This window comes from Stomoxys calcitrans, chromosome 3 (genome assembly GCF_963082655.1).
Source record: "Stomoxys calcitrans chromosome 3, idStoCalc2.1, whole genome shotgun sequence".
Classification (NCBI taxonomy): Eukaryota; Metazoa; Arthropoda; class Insecta; order Diptera; family Muscidae; genus Stomoxys; species Stomoxys calcitrans.
This window is the reverse complement of record NC_081554.1, coordinates 24,997,041-25,012,237: the sequence shown is the minus strand read 5'-3', so window position 1 is coordinate 25,012,237 and position 15,197 is coordinate 24,997,041. Positions and strand designations below refer to the sequence as shown.

Sequence of the window (15,197 nt, the reverse complement as noted above, 5' to 3'; positions counted from 1 at the left end):
AAATGTTCAGCGGTGGCTTTCCCCTATTAATGCTGGCAACATTTGTGAGGTACTATGTCGTGTAAAATTTTTCTCCAAAGAGGTGTCGCACTGCGGTACGCCGTTCGGACTCGGCTATAAAAAGGAGGCTCCTTATCATTGCGCTTAAACTTGAATCGGACTGCACTCATTGATATGTGAGAAGTTTGCCACTGTTCCTTAGTGGAATGTTCATGGACAAAATTGTTATTATTATAATACTTTGTGGCCTATTTACTTTTCACCAATTCTTTCTTGAGTTAAGTTATACACTAAGTTAAGGTGCTCTATGAAAATTGCATATGTTGAACATATCCCCAAAAATAATACAATATTACGAATTTTGGGTTAAAAAATACGGGATTAGGCTTAGGATATTTACCGGAATAATATCAGAATAATATGGAACCCAAGTAAAAAGTATTAGAAAGTAGAAAAAAATCTCAGTATTGTCCCACAGTGGTCTAAAAGACAAAACAAAAAAAGCAGAGGAAATGAATTCCCAACTTTGATCTATTTTCTTCGAGCAATACAAAATTTTCTAGGCATTTAAAGAGGAGGGCATAGGATTTCAGAAACAAGTTGTTGTTGGTCCATATTTCTAATACAGAGTGAGATACATAGTCTCACAGTTGAACACTATTGATCTCTCAAACAACCTGGTGGCTACAACTCTAAAACTACGTAACCGAAATAATTTGTCTGCTAAGCAAGCCCAAAAAAAATTTCGCTTACATGGCAATGTTATCATCTACCGTTTGGGAGACTTGCATAGTCTATACCTCTTTCCGATTTTAGCCTATATAACTGAAATTTTGAATATTGTGAACACTGTGCAGCTTACAGTAACTTCGTAAATAGATACGACTTGGAATGTATTCAAGTATTTAAAAATAGATTCAATTTATATAAATTTCTTAATTTTGTTTTTGTGGACCCAAATGGTGGTTCGCAAGGAAATCCATAATTCTCTGCTTCAAATGTTTCCTTATTCGGGTGGGTTTGACGTCGTCTCGGCGTCAATTGTTTTTTTTACGTTATATTTTTTTTTTCTTGAGTTGCCGTTCATAACCGCTTTCCAAATTTGTACAAGTTCAGTTTGTTTGGTCCGACAATATCCATCCTCATGTTCATCATCATCAGTCGCAGCACCAGCAACAATCGCAACAGCACCAATTACCATTGAATGGATTTAATTTATCTTGATTTAAAATTGCAACACACAGCAAGTGAGAGAGCGACAGATGGAGAGTGGGATAGAGAGCATATAAAAGTGAAGTGATTTTTTTATTCTTCATTTAACTGTTACTGAGATTTTCTTTATTTGTGTCTGCTACGGTGTCTTATTTGTTCGTTGATTCGTTTTTTGTGTCTTACACTTTTTTTCTTGTTTTTCAATTTTTTATTCTTGTTTATTTTTTTTTTTTTAATTTCTTGCTACTCAATTTACCGAATTATTTGTTATTCTGAATTCTTGATTTGTTGTCGTCGCGCACCGAACTACTTTGCAACAGCCGTGTTCTTTCCGTGTTGAGCAACCGCACTCGTTGAATTCCCGTTTCGTACTGATACAAATTCTCTTCTGTTGCAAACTCCTGTCCGGCAATTGGTTCGTAATGCCGCCTTGTAGTTGGAATATTAGTGAGTGCTGCTTGAGTGAGTGGTGCCGATGACGACTTTGGCTATAATGATGATGATGGCGATGATAATAATTATGATGTCTTTATGAGGTTTGGAGGTAATGATTATTATGTCTTATGTCTGTGTCGGTTTGGTGTGTTGGTTTTTTGTTTTTGGTGTTTTGGAGCCTTCTATAAGCTTAACGAAGTCTCTGGCAATTTTACCGTTGTGCCTTATCCGTTAGCCAGAGACAGTGTTGCCAATCTAAGCATTTTTGGTAATATACTTTTATTTGCCCAAAACTATGCCAACACTAGTGATAGGTAATATCTACTCAAAGAAGGTTATTAAAGGCATGTTACATACGTACAATACAAATATGACAAAAGAAGAGACATGAACCCCAGAGATGGGGGTGGTGGAATTTAAGGCTGTTCACCCTAAAGATCACCGTAGCGCAGAGGTTAACTATCCGCCTTTGACGCTAAATGAATGGGTTCAAATCCCGGCGAGAACATCAAACAACATTTTCAGCGGTTATTATCCCCCTTCTAGTGCTGGCGACACTTGTGTGGTTATTACCTTAGGTAATCAGCCTTGTAAACTTCTCCACTAAATGGTGTCGCTCTGAGGTACCTTATCATTGAGCTTAAATTTGTATCGGACAGCACTCATTGATATGAGAGAGCTGTTCGTTAATGGAATGTTCAAAAGCAAATTTGCATTTGCAGCGAACACGTTCTTCATATTCATTTTACTGGGGTAATTTTAGGTTAGTATCTAGAACATTAGAACTGGTCACTTTCCGTTTTATCCGCTGGTTGAGAGTGATTTACGCTTGTCACGATAACTCACGACTACCGAAAAAAAGAACGATAAGACCAAAGATATTTTCAAAGAGCTTACGAGAGAATATACGACCGACGTCTAGGCTCTGACAAAGAAATGATGCTAGGAGATTTTAATGAAATGTCGGAAATTCAGACCTATCGATAAAACATCCATAACTGAAAAGAAGGGACGAAAAACGTCGAGAAGACAGGAGGATTTGAGTGCAAGCTAAACGAGACACTTGGAGCCGGATTGAGCTCCGTAAATGTTATGAACTAATATAACACCATACTGATGATATCGGTAATCTGGAAACAATTTTTTTTTTGAAAACTTTAGGTATCCGATCGAAGCAGAGACTTAGTCACCTCCGCAATCCGTGTTGAAGCTATCGAGTGCATAACGCCAAGCAAAAATAAATGAAAAACAGTATTCCGATCTTAGAATAATAAATCAAGAGGTGCTGTTACCAACTATGCTATATAAATAAGACCGGAGGCGATGATTATAATCGCAGCATATTATAATATCACATATCTAAACCAGTGGTGGGTGGTTACTCTAACACATGTGCACTCTATTTCTAAGCCCATGGGCAAGACCGATTTAAAAAGTCGATCTCACGCGAACAACTATTAACAGCCGGCCAGATTTGACGGTATTTAGATGTCAGATTTTGGTTTGGATTCTCTTTCTTTCTCGCTCACGTAACTACAATTTCTGCACACGTAAACACACACGGTGCACTGGCACGGTGCACTTTTATCAAAGCTTGTCGCTTTTGGGCCGGTCATAACTTCGTTCGATTTATATGGATCTTTCTCAGAGATCGCACTATACGAGTTGTCGTAGATAGGTTCTCATCAGATGAGTATACATTGACCGCAGGTATGCCGCAAGGCTCTGTCCTTTCCCCTTCCCTTTTTCTTATTTTCATTGACGATCTATTGGGTCAGATTCCTCAAGAAATTGTGGACAGGAGGCGCATTATGGATGAGACGCTCTCCCAGGATTTGTTGGCCATTTCCGCGGGGGAAGAATGAACAGAGTAGATTTTAACGCACAGAAGACGCAGTACTCTTTCTTGTCTCACAAGCGATTCACTGACCCATCGATAGATATCAATCGTCGATATCTATCGACGGTATAGATATGGAGCAGTCCGTTAGTCAAAACACGTATTCGAAGTGTCGAAAGAAGCATTCAAGTGTTTGGGCTTTTTTAAGCGGTGCAAGAAATATTTCACCTGTTCTGATCTTCTCAATATCTATACTACCTACATCAGGCCGAGGATGGAATATAACTCTCGTATATGGGCAGGAGCTCCAAAATTATCCTTGGAGCTACTTGACCGGGTTCAACGGAGAGCGATGGTGTTGATTGGGGACAGTAGGGTATCCAACTCTATTGCTTCCCTTAAATATCGTTGGAATGTTGGTAGCGTTGCGTTTTTCTATCGTTATTTTCATGACGTCTGTTCCAGGGATATTCGTCTTCTCATCCCTGATGTTAGGATGTTCACCAGAAATACAAGACTTGCCAGGAACTCACACCCGTTTGTAATTGATTGGCCTGTCGACCGAACCATGCTTTACCGACAAAATTCATTTTTCGCCCGAACCATTCGTATGTGGAATCGACTTCCGGCTAATATCTTTCCCACCGACATTGAAATTTCCCCCCTCCAACTCTTAACTTTCCCTAATTGCCTATGCAATGCACTGCATATATAGGGGACATCCCCTGGTAACGTAAAAAAAAGCATTAGGAGGGGGAAAAACGCCAGTATTCGAACCCAGGCGTTTAGCGTATAGGCGGACATGCTAACCTCTGCGCTACGATGGCCTCCGCATATTGTACATTAGTTAACAGTTGCTTGTTGTACCGCATTGACATTACACATACAGACGGCGAATTGAACCATATGCCGCTCATAAATTTCCAATTGGATGTTGGTACTTTGAACGCAAATCAAACTACAGTTGTCGCAAAAATTAGAGGTCTTCCTCATCACTCCTTTTGACAATGAATTAATTCAGAAGAATTATCGCCTTCTGCATTGACTCCGTCAACACCAGCTCCATCATCGCCAGCATATACGCAATATCCTGTAGCTCTTGAACCAGCACACCTAGGACATTGAATTTTTGTCAGTTGATATTTAGGTTAACTCTATCTTATATGAGGTATTTAGCGAATTTAACTCAGATTTTTCATTTGACAACCCTATTTGTGGCATGCAAAATTGATGAATGCCGCAATTTTGATGTGTGTGATGGATTGTTGAATGACAGTCTGCTCTGCCACTGCAATTCGCAGAGAGTATGAACACCATTATTTGTGATTAGATATGTTTTAGTTGGAATTTGCTTTTGCAAAATATTATGCAATGCTTTCAAAGTCGTGATGTTAACGATTTCACCCCAAAAAAGAAAAACAGTAGCATGTTTAATGTACAAGTTAACATAATGAGGCATACATTGTTGCCCAAACAAGGATCATGACTATGAATAACAGGCTTTGTAAGTCTGTTAATTCATGTACATTTCCATAATAGAGCAATGACTATGGGAATTTTTAACTTTAGGTGAATGCATTGTAAAATGTAAAGGTGTCTTAATTTTGTATCAACTGCATTGCAGTAGTTTTTTTATACCCAGCACCATAGGATGGGGGTATACTAATCTAGTCATTCGGTTTGTAACACCTCGAAATATTGATTTAGGACCCCATAAAGTATATATAATCTTGATCGTCTCGAAATTCTGATTCTGAACTAGCCATGTCCGTCCGGCCGTCCGTCCGTTTGTCGAAATCACGATAGCGGTCGAACGCATTACGTTAGCCGTGGATTGCGGATTGAAAATGGGCCATATCGGTTCAGATTTGGATATAGCTCCCATATAAACCGATCTACCGATTTGACTTCTTGAGTCCATGGAAGCCACAAATTTTCGATTTGGCTGAAATTTTGCACATAGTATTCTGTTATGACTTCCAACAACGGAGCCAAATCGGTCTATAACCTGATATAGCTCCCATATAAAACGATTCAATTTTTGTCCGACCAACCGGACCAATTTTTGTACGTTCTAAATCGGTCAAGAACCTGATACAGCTCCAAATCGGTCAAGAACCTGATATAGCTCCCATATAAACTGATCTCCCGATTTGATTTCTTAAGCCCCTGGAAGCCTCAATTTTCTTCCGAGTTGGCTGAAATTTTGGACATAGTATTCTGTCATGACTCACCACAACGGAGCCAAGTACGATCCAAATCGGTCTATAACCTGATATAGCTCCCATATAAACAGATTCAACTTTTGTCCGACCAACCGGACTAATTTTTGTCCAATTTGGCTGAAATTTTGCACATAGTGGTCTTTTTTGACTTCCAAAATCTGTGCACAACCTGATATAGATCCCATATAAACCGATCTCCCGATTGGACTTCTTGAGCCCCTGGAAGCCGTAATTTTCATCCGTTTGGGGTGAAATTTTGTACATAGTGTTCTGTTATGACATCCAACAACTGTGCCATGTACGGTTCAAATCGGTGAACAACGTGATATGGCTCCCACATAAACCGATCTCCCGATCTGAATTCTTGAGCCCTTACTAGCCGCGATGTTTATCCGATTTGGCTGATATTTTGAATATAGTGTTCTGTTATGACTCTCAACAACCGCGCCAAGTACGGTCCAGTACGGTCTATAACTAGATATAGGTCCCATATTTTGGCAGTGGGATCCCAAGATTCGACCCGGCCGAACTTAGTACGTTTTTACTTGTTTGTAAAAGTCTTTGTGAGCTGGCATTTCAAGTTTGGCCTGTACATCATTTTAAGTTTTTAATGAAATTATAAAAGCGATTCTTTTCACTGTTTTCTGTATTTTGATATGCTAACTCGACTGCTGGTCCTGCTGCAGCTGCAAACTGAAAGATAACCCCTTAAAGAACGAAAATATGTTCCAAATTTCAAACTGATGTTATTTTCAATATCCATACGATTTCATTCAAATAGGAATTGATGGCTCAGGTTTATTGATTTCTGTTCCCTACTCCCTCCACACATTGGCTTTTTTCTAAGCGTTTAGTTTTCCTTCAGGCTCTTGGCTCGTTACTGTAAGCCTCTTGCTATTCCATTTTCTTTTCCTCATTCATTATCTGTCTGACCCCCTAGCGCTATGTTCATTTCTACTGTCTAAGGTGCTGGTTGGGTCGGGTTGTCTATCCAATTGTCTGTCAGTTGGAAAACATTCAATTACATATTGCAATTTGATTATTGCCCAGTGGCCTCCTGTCTGGCTCCATTATTTATAGCTAACGTCAACATCACTGAGAGAGATATGTTCCTATGTTCTTGTGCATTGCCAGACATTTTAGCCCGGGAAGCTTTGCCTTATTGGCTACAGTTGAATGAAATGCGTGATAAAATGACGCATTGTGAAAAGTTTCGTTTTTAATGGCTATGTGGGGTTTTCACAGAAAATTAATATGCCAATCACATTTGCCCATCGTCGATATATAAATCGAATGGTATTTTTAGTGCTGATTGTAGAGCTGCATCAGAAAATTCTTGAATAGTGAATAATAGGGGGATGGCTGAAACTGCGTTAATTTTGTTCTACATTGGCTATGCATTGATTGAAAGTCTTAATGCCCTAATGTGGTGCGTCAATAAAGGAATAGTTGTGTCACTTTGATTGAAGTCGACTTGGCTTTGCAACAATGTAACATTCTTTGGCTTGCATATACTCATAAACTATAGCAAGCCCATTTGGATATAAATACATATTTATTCTTCAGTTATTTTTATTAGCATATCAGCTGCCAGTGAAGGATTGAAATAATGCCTTTAATCTGCTGGAATTTGACATTAAGATTCCGGGTTACTTGACATATTATATCAGTTTAAAATTCCACTCGATATCAGCTTGAGGTAGGGCAAACGCATACGCACTTTATATGAGACGTGTCTGCTTCAATATGGGGGAAATCCAGAAGTCTATTTTTAGCTAAGGAAAATGATGATCCAATTAAAATTGTGGAAACATTTGAAAAAAAAAAATGTAAAGAGAATAAGTGTCTATTCCTTGGGTCGGGTTTCCTACTCTTAAAAAATTTATCTTTATTTTTTGCAAATTTTTTTCTCAGTGCTTTTTCATACCGATCTCCCGACAAGAAATCTTGAGTTCATTAGAGTCGTATATACTTTTGTCCCGATTTCAATGAACAAATGTGCTGAGTTTGGATAAACCGAACTCCCTATTTAAGGGTTTGTTCCCAGAAATACACTTTTACTTTGTTCCAGTTACTGTCAATATCAGAAATTTCGCCCTTTTTCCAAAATTTAAAGTAGTGAGACACCATGTATCAGTATTTAACCTCTCAAAATCCATGGTTTTATTCTGCACTCTTAACGAATACACACGCAGATAAAAATTATTTTCAATAACAAGAACTTTTGTCAAAAAACAGACAACGAAATTTGTTAATTTTCCTGCAACAATTTATTTTGAATTTCGACGACCCAAAGTACAATTTTGTTGTTGAAAGGCACTCTTTGCACAAAACAACAATATGTCTATAAGCAAGAAACAAACCATGGCTGGTTACGCCACATAGGGTATGCTGCACAGATTCGGAGTGGTGGCTTTTATTTTCTTTGTTCGGCTCGCGCTGCTTGTCTCATTCATTAGCTGCTTTTAAAACCCTTTAATTTTGGTAGGAACTGATCATAACATTTATTAAAATCGAGGGAAAAAGGTTATGGATTTCCAATAAGTGAACGCAGAGCAAATGCGAGAAGGGCATTGAATGCGCAAAGTGGCTGTAGTGATAAGGATTTATGGAAAGCTGTTAAAGATAAGTTTAGAATTTATAAGAAGGCACTGAGAAAGCCCAAAAGGGTGGACTTTGTCAGTTTGATCGAGGAACTCTGAAATATAAAGGATAATTCAATATTATGGAAGATAATGACCATAGCCCTCACGAGATTACTTCATGGGCCTCACGAGAGACTCTATTGCATTTCCTGAGGACACTTTTTCTGAGCTGCGAGCTCGGGGAAAAGGTGGAAATCGATTTGCTAATCACGGAGAACAGTGATGCGGCTGATATATATGGCGAAGAGACTTGTTACTTATGATAGTGTTGGTTGGGTTTTACAATCTTTCGGACCTTACAAGCACCCGGGCCGGAAGGCATTTACCCGATAATGCTACAAAAGGCTTACGTGTGCTTTTTGGGAAGGTTTATTGAGCTGTAGTGTAGGCTACAACAATGTCTCCACAAAGTAGCCCTATAGTGGAGAAATACTCTATTTTTAAACGTTTAAATAAGCCCCATAATTCTTTCGAATCTTGGCACACTTATTCCCAATCTTATCACCAACAACATCATCATCGCATTGTGAGCAAAACCTTAATGCGAATTTAAATTTCCTTCAGCAGTCAAAATGAGGTCTACAAAATTGCAGCAAAGCAATAACAACAAGATGGCCAAGAATTTGTTTTTATTTACCCAAGCAAGTAAACGCGTACAAAAAGCCGGTAGCAAATTCATGCACACCACCCACTTCAACCACCCAATAAACCATCCAGAGAACATTCAAATACAACTTAACGTCGGACATAAATATTCGCTTCATCAGTCAGACGCACTACTATCTCACAAATATCTAGTAAATTCGTGGTTCAACACATTCACTCACGAAGTGGATTCGTAAATTGATTTAAATGTGCTCTTCTTCTTCTTCTCCTCTTTTGTTGTTGCCACTATATTGCGATGCCATCTCAAGAGTAGCGAGATGCGGGCAGCAGTGGGTATTGTTTGAGAGCGGCCACTAGTAGTCTAATATATTGGGTTGCCCAAAAAGTAATTGCGAATTTTTTAAAAGAAAGTAAATGCATTTTTAATAAAACTTAGAATGAACTTTAATCAAATATACTTTTTTTTACACTTTTTTTCTAAAGCAAGCAAAAAGTAACAGCTGATAACTGACCGAAGGAAGAATGCAATTACAGAGTCACAAGCTGTGAAAAATTTGTCAACGCCGACTATATGTAAAATCCGCAATTACTTTTTGGGCAACCCAATATATACAAACAATTTAATAGTTAAATCGTTGGCCGTATGTACCTAAAAAACATCCACAATCTTCGTTTTAGTTACATAGACATTGGTTGGTTGCTTTGCTGTTGGCTATTGCCTTATGTCGTTCGTTGTATGGCTGATGGACGGCAACCTTCTGCTTGCAACCCAGGGATGATAAAGTTGGTACTTTTTTCGTACCTTTTTTAGAGCAGCTAGGATAGCAAAGGTATTTTAATATTTCTTGCAATGTTTTAACCCGCCACCGAAGGAATACAATAAGATTATCAGAGCAGCAAAACGTGTCTGCTGGAAGCTTTTCTGCGAACAGGTCTCAAAAACCCATGTCCAAACTGAAGCTTTAATAGACGACATGGTAGTGAGAGCAGAGATAACGGGATATGTTAAAGATTTTGATGAAAATGCATTATCCACAGGATACAACGGAAGTCACGGAGACACTGGGATCTTATCATAACACAATTTATGGTAACGGAAGCCTTGAGAAGCTTCCAACCATTTAAGCAGGATGACTCTCTGGCGCCCAATCTGGCCACTATTTGCACAGCATGCCTAGGACTTGGGTGGTATTCATACTCAAGCCCGACAAGGCAAGTTATGCGACACAAAAGGCCTACACACCTAAATGCCTTACGTCGTTTCTACTGAAAACTATACAAGGTGTTGTGTATACCTAAAGAATAGGACATTCAACAAGGCAAGCTTGGTGGTGACTACCCTGCACGAAGTTGTGCATAAAATATAAGAATCTTTCGATGCTAAGACCCACACATAGGCGGTATGCGTTGATATCGAGGGGACCTTTAACAATGTGCGGACCCACACATTGATTCAATTCTTAGGCCAGTACCGGGTAAAACGGATCTTGAGAGACTGGATAAACCATATGCTAAAGAACAGGAGGATAAATTGCGGGTCCCATGGCACAGGTGGGAATTTTATCGCCTCTCCTATGGTTGACCAACATAAATATCCTAATATGGATGCTGACTGAGGAGGGATTTAAGCCCGTATGCTTCTGAGGTGTAAGGATCCGGACCAGCTATGCAGAAGGGACGAAAGGGTCTTGCAAATTGCACACGACTGGGCTAGATCTAGGTGTCTCAAGGTTAACCTAGAGGAAACCGATACCTGCCTGTTCACGAGAAAGACGAAGGTGCTCTATTTTGACGCACCACGTTTCTTCAATAGAACGATATTCATATCTGACAATGTCAAATATTTAGGATAATGTCAAATACTAGGGCACTCGAGACTATTCCAAATATCTGACCCATAGATATACAGATTAACTGTGGAGCAGTCCATCGCAGTATAATGGAGGCGACGATAGGAAACCTGGGTGGAATAGGAGAGGTTTGCGATCGGATAGCTGTCATCTATGTTCAAGTGCGAGGCATTCCTGCCTGGTCTACACCGGTTTTTAACGGTCCATAGTCTTGGATTGACGGAACCCTAGTATTGCCATCATGCTACACAGATGGATCAAAGCTAAAGGACAGAGTGAGCCAGGGAGCCTACATTGAGAATCCAGGGACTGAGATGTGTCTTAGACTGCCTGTCCATGATACGGTCTCGCAGACGAAGATCCGAGTGGAGAGTCTACATTGAGAATCCAGGGACTGAGTTGTGTTTTAGACTGCCTGTCCATGATACAGTCTCGGAGGCGGAGATCGGAGTGGAGAAGTGTCGAATGTGAACATCCTTACGGACAGCAAACTGGCCATCAGGGCATTAACAACCAGGACGTAAGTTCACGAACAGTCTTGAAGTATAACATGGATTCTGCTAAAAATTAATACAAAATAAATTTAAAACTTCTGTCAAACCAGCAAAAATTAAAGCTTCTGGGAACCAAACAAGGATGATCGAGAGACTGGTTTACATGGCTGCTATATCAAGTTCTAGACTGATTTGGAACGTATTTGGCACAGCTGTTGAAACTAAGAACGGAACACCAAATGCAAAATTTCAGCCACATCGGAAAAAAATTGCGTCTTGTAAGGGCTCTAGAAATCAAATCGGGAGATCGGTTTATATGGGAGCTATATTAGGTTATAGACCCATTTGAACTGTACGAGGCATAGTTACTGGAAGTTATAAGGGAACACTTTGTGCAAAATTTCAGCCAAATCGGACATAAATTTTGGCTTCCAGGGGCTTAAGAAGTCAAATCGGGAGATCGGTTTATATGGGAGCTATATCTAAATCTGAACCAATATGGCCCATTTGCAATCCCCAATGACCTACATCAATATTAAGTATCTGTGCAAAATTTCAAGCGGCTGGCTCTACGCGTTCGACCACTATCGTGATTACTACAGGCGGACGGACATGGCTAGATCGAATCAGAATGACGATACGATCCAGAATATATTTACTTTATGGGGTCGCAGATCAATAAACGAAATGACAGGTGAAAGTAACAGGCAAACATAAAAACTAGCATAACATTTCTTTTTCAGTTGATTTTTGTACATAAAACTGCTGACCTTGTTTGCTGATTTAGATGACCGAAATGTTTGCTGAAACATCAGTAATATCTGTTTTCTCTTTTTTAGCCGACGAATTCTGCTGCTTTAGCAAACATATTTGCTGTTTTGAGAAACAAATTTGGTTGAGTCTATCAAGTATGATAAGGGATCTCCTTTTTTATGCCGATTCCGAACGGCAAGTGAAAGCGTTCTAGGATTGACCGGGCCACCTTGGATCGAATTTGTCAAGTTCTTTACTCGATATCTAATTACTAAATTTCCAATCTGTATTCCATTAAGGAAAAGGGGATATTTCTCTTATATCAATGAATACAGCCCGATTAAAGTTTTAACTCATAGCGACACCACTTGGTAGAGAAGTTTTAACATAGCAAGATACCTCACAAATGTAGCAAGCATTAGTAAGGGGGCTGAAAAATTTCCCCCTGATCACGCCGGGATTTGAAACCAGGCGTTTGGCGTCATTGTTTTAAATGCTAACCTCTTCGTGGCCTTACCATAGCCAAAACAAGTAAAAGCGTACTAAACTCGGCCGGGCCGAATCCCTCCACCATGGATGGCATTTCTCAAGTTCTTTGCCCGGTATCTCTATATAGGCCAACAAAGAATAATGGATAAGCATTGTATGCTATTGGAGCATTGGTTTGAATGTTGGGCCAAATCGGATAAGAATTGCGCCCTATAGGGTCTCTAGATGTAAACTCGAGAGATATGTTTTTATATCAAGTTATGGACCGTTTCAGACCATATTTGACACATATGTTAAGAGTCAATGGAGAAGGCGTTGCACAAAATTTCTGCTAATCAGATAACTATTGCGCCCTTTAGAGGCTCAAGAATTCAAGATCCGGTTTATATGGACAGTTTCGGACCATATTTGGCACATATGTTTAAGGACATTGAAGACGGCGTTGTACAAAATTTCTACCAATTCGGATAACTATTGCGCCCTTTAGAGGCTTAAGAATTCAAGATCAGGTTTATATGGCAGCTATATATGACAGCTATATCAGGTTATGAACCGATTTAAACCGTACTTAACGCATTTATGGGAAGTCGTAACTGAACATCTCATACAAAATTTCAGCGGCTCAAGAAGTCAAGATCGGTTTATATGTCAGCTGTATCAATCGGTGGACCGATATGTTCATTGTGTAAAATTTCATTCAAATTAGATAAGTGCGCTCCTTAGAGGCTCAAGATGTAAATCGGAAGATCGGTTTATGTGGTAGCTACATCCAAATGTCAATCTTCGACCACCTACATCAAAAAGAAGTATCTGTGCAAAATTGGAAGCCAATCGCGTTGTTCTCTTTTAATTAATTCGTTGGTAATTTTTCGTTGTATTCAATCTATTGACTACCAAGGTCCGCTCAGTAGGATATTTTGTTACAGACAAGACAATTAACATATATTCTCGAAAAAACATTTATGTACTTCTTAGCACTCCAGTTAACTAGTTGCGAAGGGAAAATAATTTCATCATTTCTTTTTTTCGGTAGTGAAAGGGCCAAGAAGTACTTTTTCAACATGACTTTGGTACTATTTTTTTGTTGCTTTCATTTATCATCCCTGTTGCAGCCAGGAGGCACCACAATAAAGCGAAGAAGAAGACAACGACGACGGCAACAACGACCAACAATGACGGTGATGATGTCGGTGTAGGAGATGTGATGATGCAGAGGTAGGAAAAATGTATACATTCACAAAATAAAACTCAATAGTAAAAAGGCAACAAAAAAACAATATATAGATTTTTTCAAGGAATGGCAAAGGCCACAATAACCCAGGAAATCCTTCAAAACTCTATAAATTCCAACACATTAATATAGAATTTCTATTTTAAACTATTCAAAATCATTTCGAACATGTCCACCTTCAGTTATTTTGCGTTTTTTTCTAAGAGCCACTTCTCAACATTCCTTTAATCAATCACTTTTCTTGTATACACATTTCCATTCCATAATCAATTTAATTTAATTTAATGCAATTGAATTTAACACTTATTGCGTTTGATTTTGCTGTGTGTGTATGTTTTGCTTTTATTTTTATTTATTTTTTTTTATTGTGCCACTTTTCCCGCTGTATAAGAAATTTTTCTCACGCACATCCGATTAACCGAGGCCAAATTTACGTCTGTTATGCCGGAAAATTTACAACAATTTAGCTTTTTTTTGCATTCCTTCATTCCTTGACACTTGTGTCACTTTGCATGTCACCAGGGTTGCCAGACCATGGGGGGTCGCCACTACACACTGTTGTAGTGTGAAAGCTTAACTTTTCCTCTTCAAAAGCTGCTGAAATTCCTTTGGTGTGGTAGTTTGCTTTAAATGGCGCAGTATTTGTCAAAGTAAGAAAAGCTTTGGAATTTTAGAAATTTGGAGTTCATAAAATCGACATAGTTTAATTTTTTTTTTTTGTATTGAAATGCCTAAATGTGGTGCTATGTTCTGTTTGGTTAAAGTCCACATGATTTTTATAGTCCTAAAACTATAAAAAACAAGTAAAAGCGTGCTAAGTTCGGCCGGGCTGAATCTTATATACCCTCCACCATGGATCGCATTTGTCGAGTTCTTTTCCCGGCATCTCTTCTTAGGCAAAAAGGATATAAGAAAAGATTTGCTCTGCTATTAGAGCGATATTAAGATATGGTCCGGTTTGGACCACAATTAAATTATATGTTGGAGACCTGTGCAAAATGTCAGCCAATTCGAATAAGAATTGCGCCCTTTGGGGGCTCAAGAAGTAAAATAGAGAGATCGATTTATATGGGAGCTGTATCCGGCTATAGACCGATTCAGACCATAACAAACACGTATGTTGATGGTCATGAGAGGATCCGTCGTACAAAATTTCAGGCAAATCAGATAATAATTGCGACCTCTAGAGGCACAAGAAATCAAGATCCCAGATCGGTTTATATGGCAGCTATATCAGGTTATGAACCGATTTGAACCATACTTGGCACAGTTTCTGGATATCATAACAAAATACTTCGTGCAAAAATTCATTCAAATTGGATAAGAATTGCGCCCTCTAGAGGCTCATGAAGTCTAGACCCAAGATCGGTTTATATGGCAGCTATATCAGGTTATGGACCGATTTGAACCATACTTG

General features: G+C 39.0%; 1 protein-coding gene across 4 annotated transcripts in view; it reads right to left on the bottom strand.

Annotated features, from left to right (window-relative positions):
- The window catches only part of LOC106084900 (uncharacterized), a 45,920-nt gene extending 31,712 nt beyond the window's left edge, over positions 1-14,208 (bottom strand). The window contains exon 1 of one of the 4 annotated variants that reach the window (XM_013248864.2): positions 14,189-14,208. The gene's annotated coding sequence lies outside the window, so the exon portion shown is untranslated. Of the gene's footprint in view, positions 1-1,395; positions 1,701-13,956; positions 14,130-14,188 lie in introns of those variants that run through there. The other 3 variants (XM_013248863.2, XM_013248862.2, XM_059364925.1) reach the window with 3 other exon arrangements.
- Between the last annotated feature and the right edge of the window lie 989 nt (positions 14,209-15,197).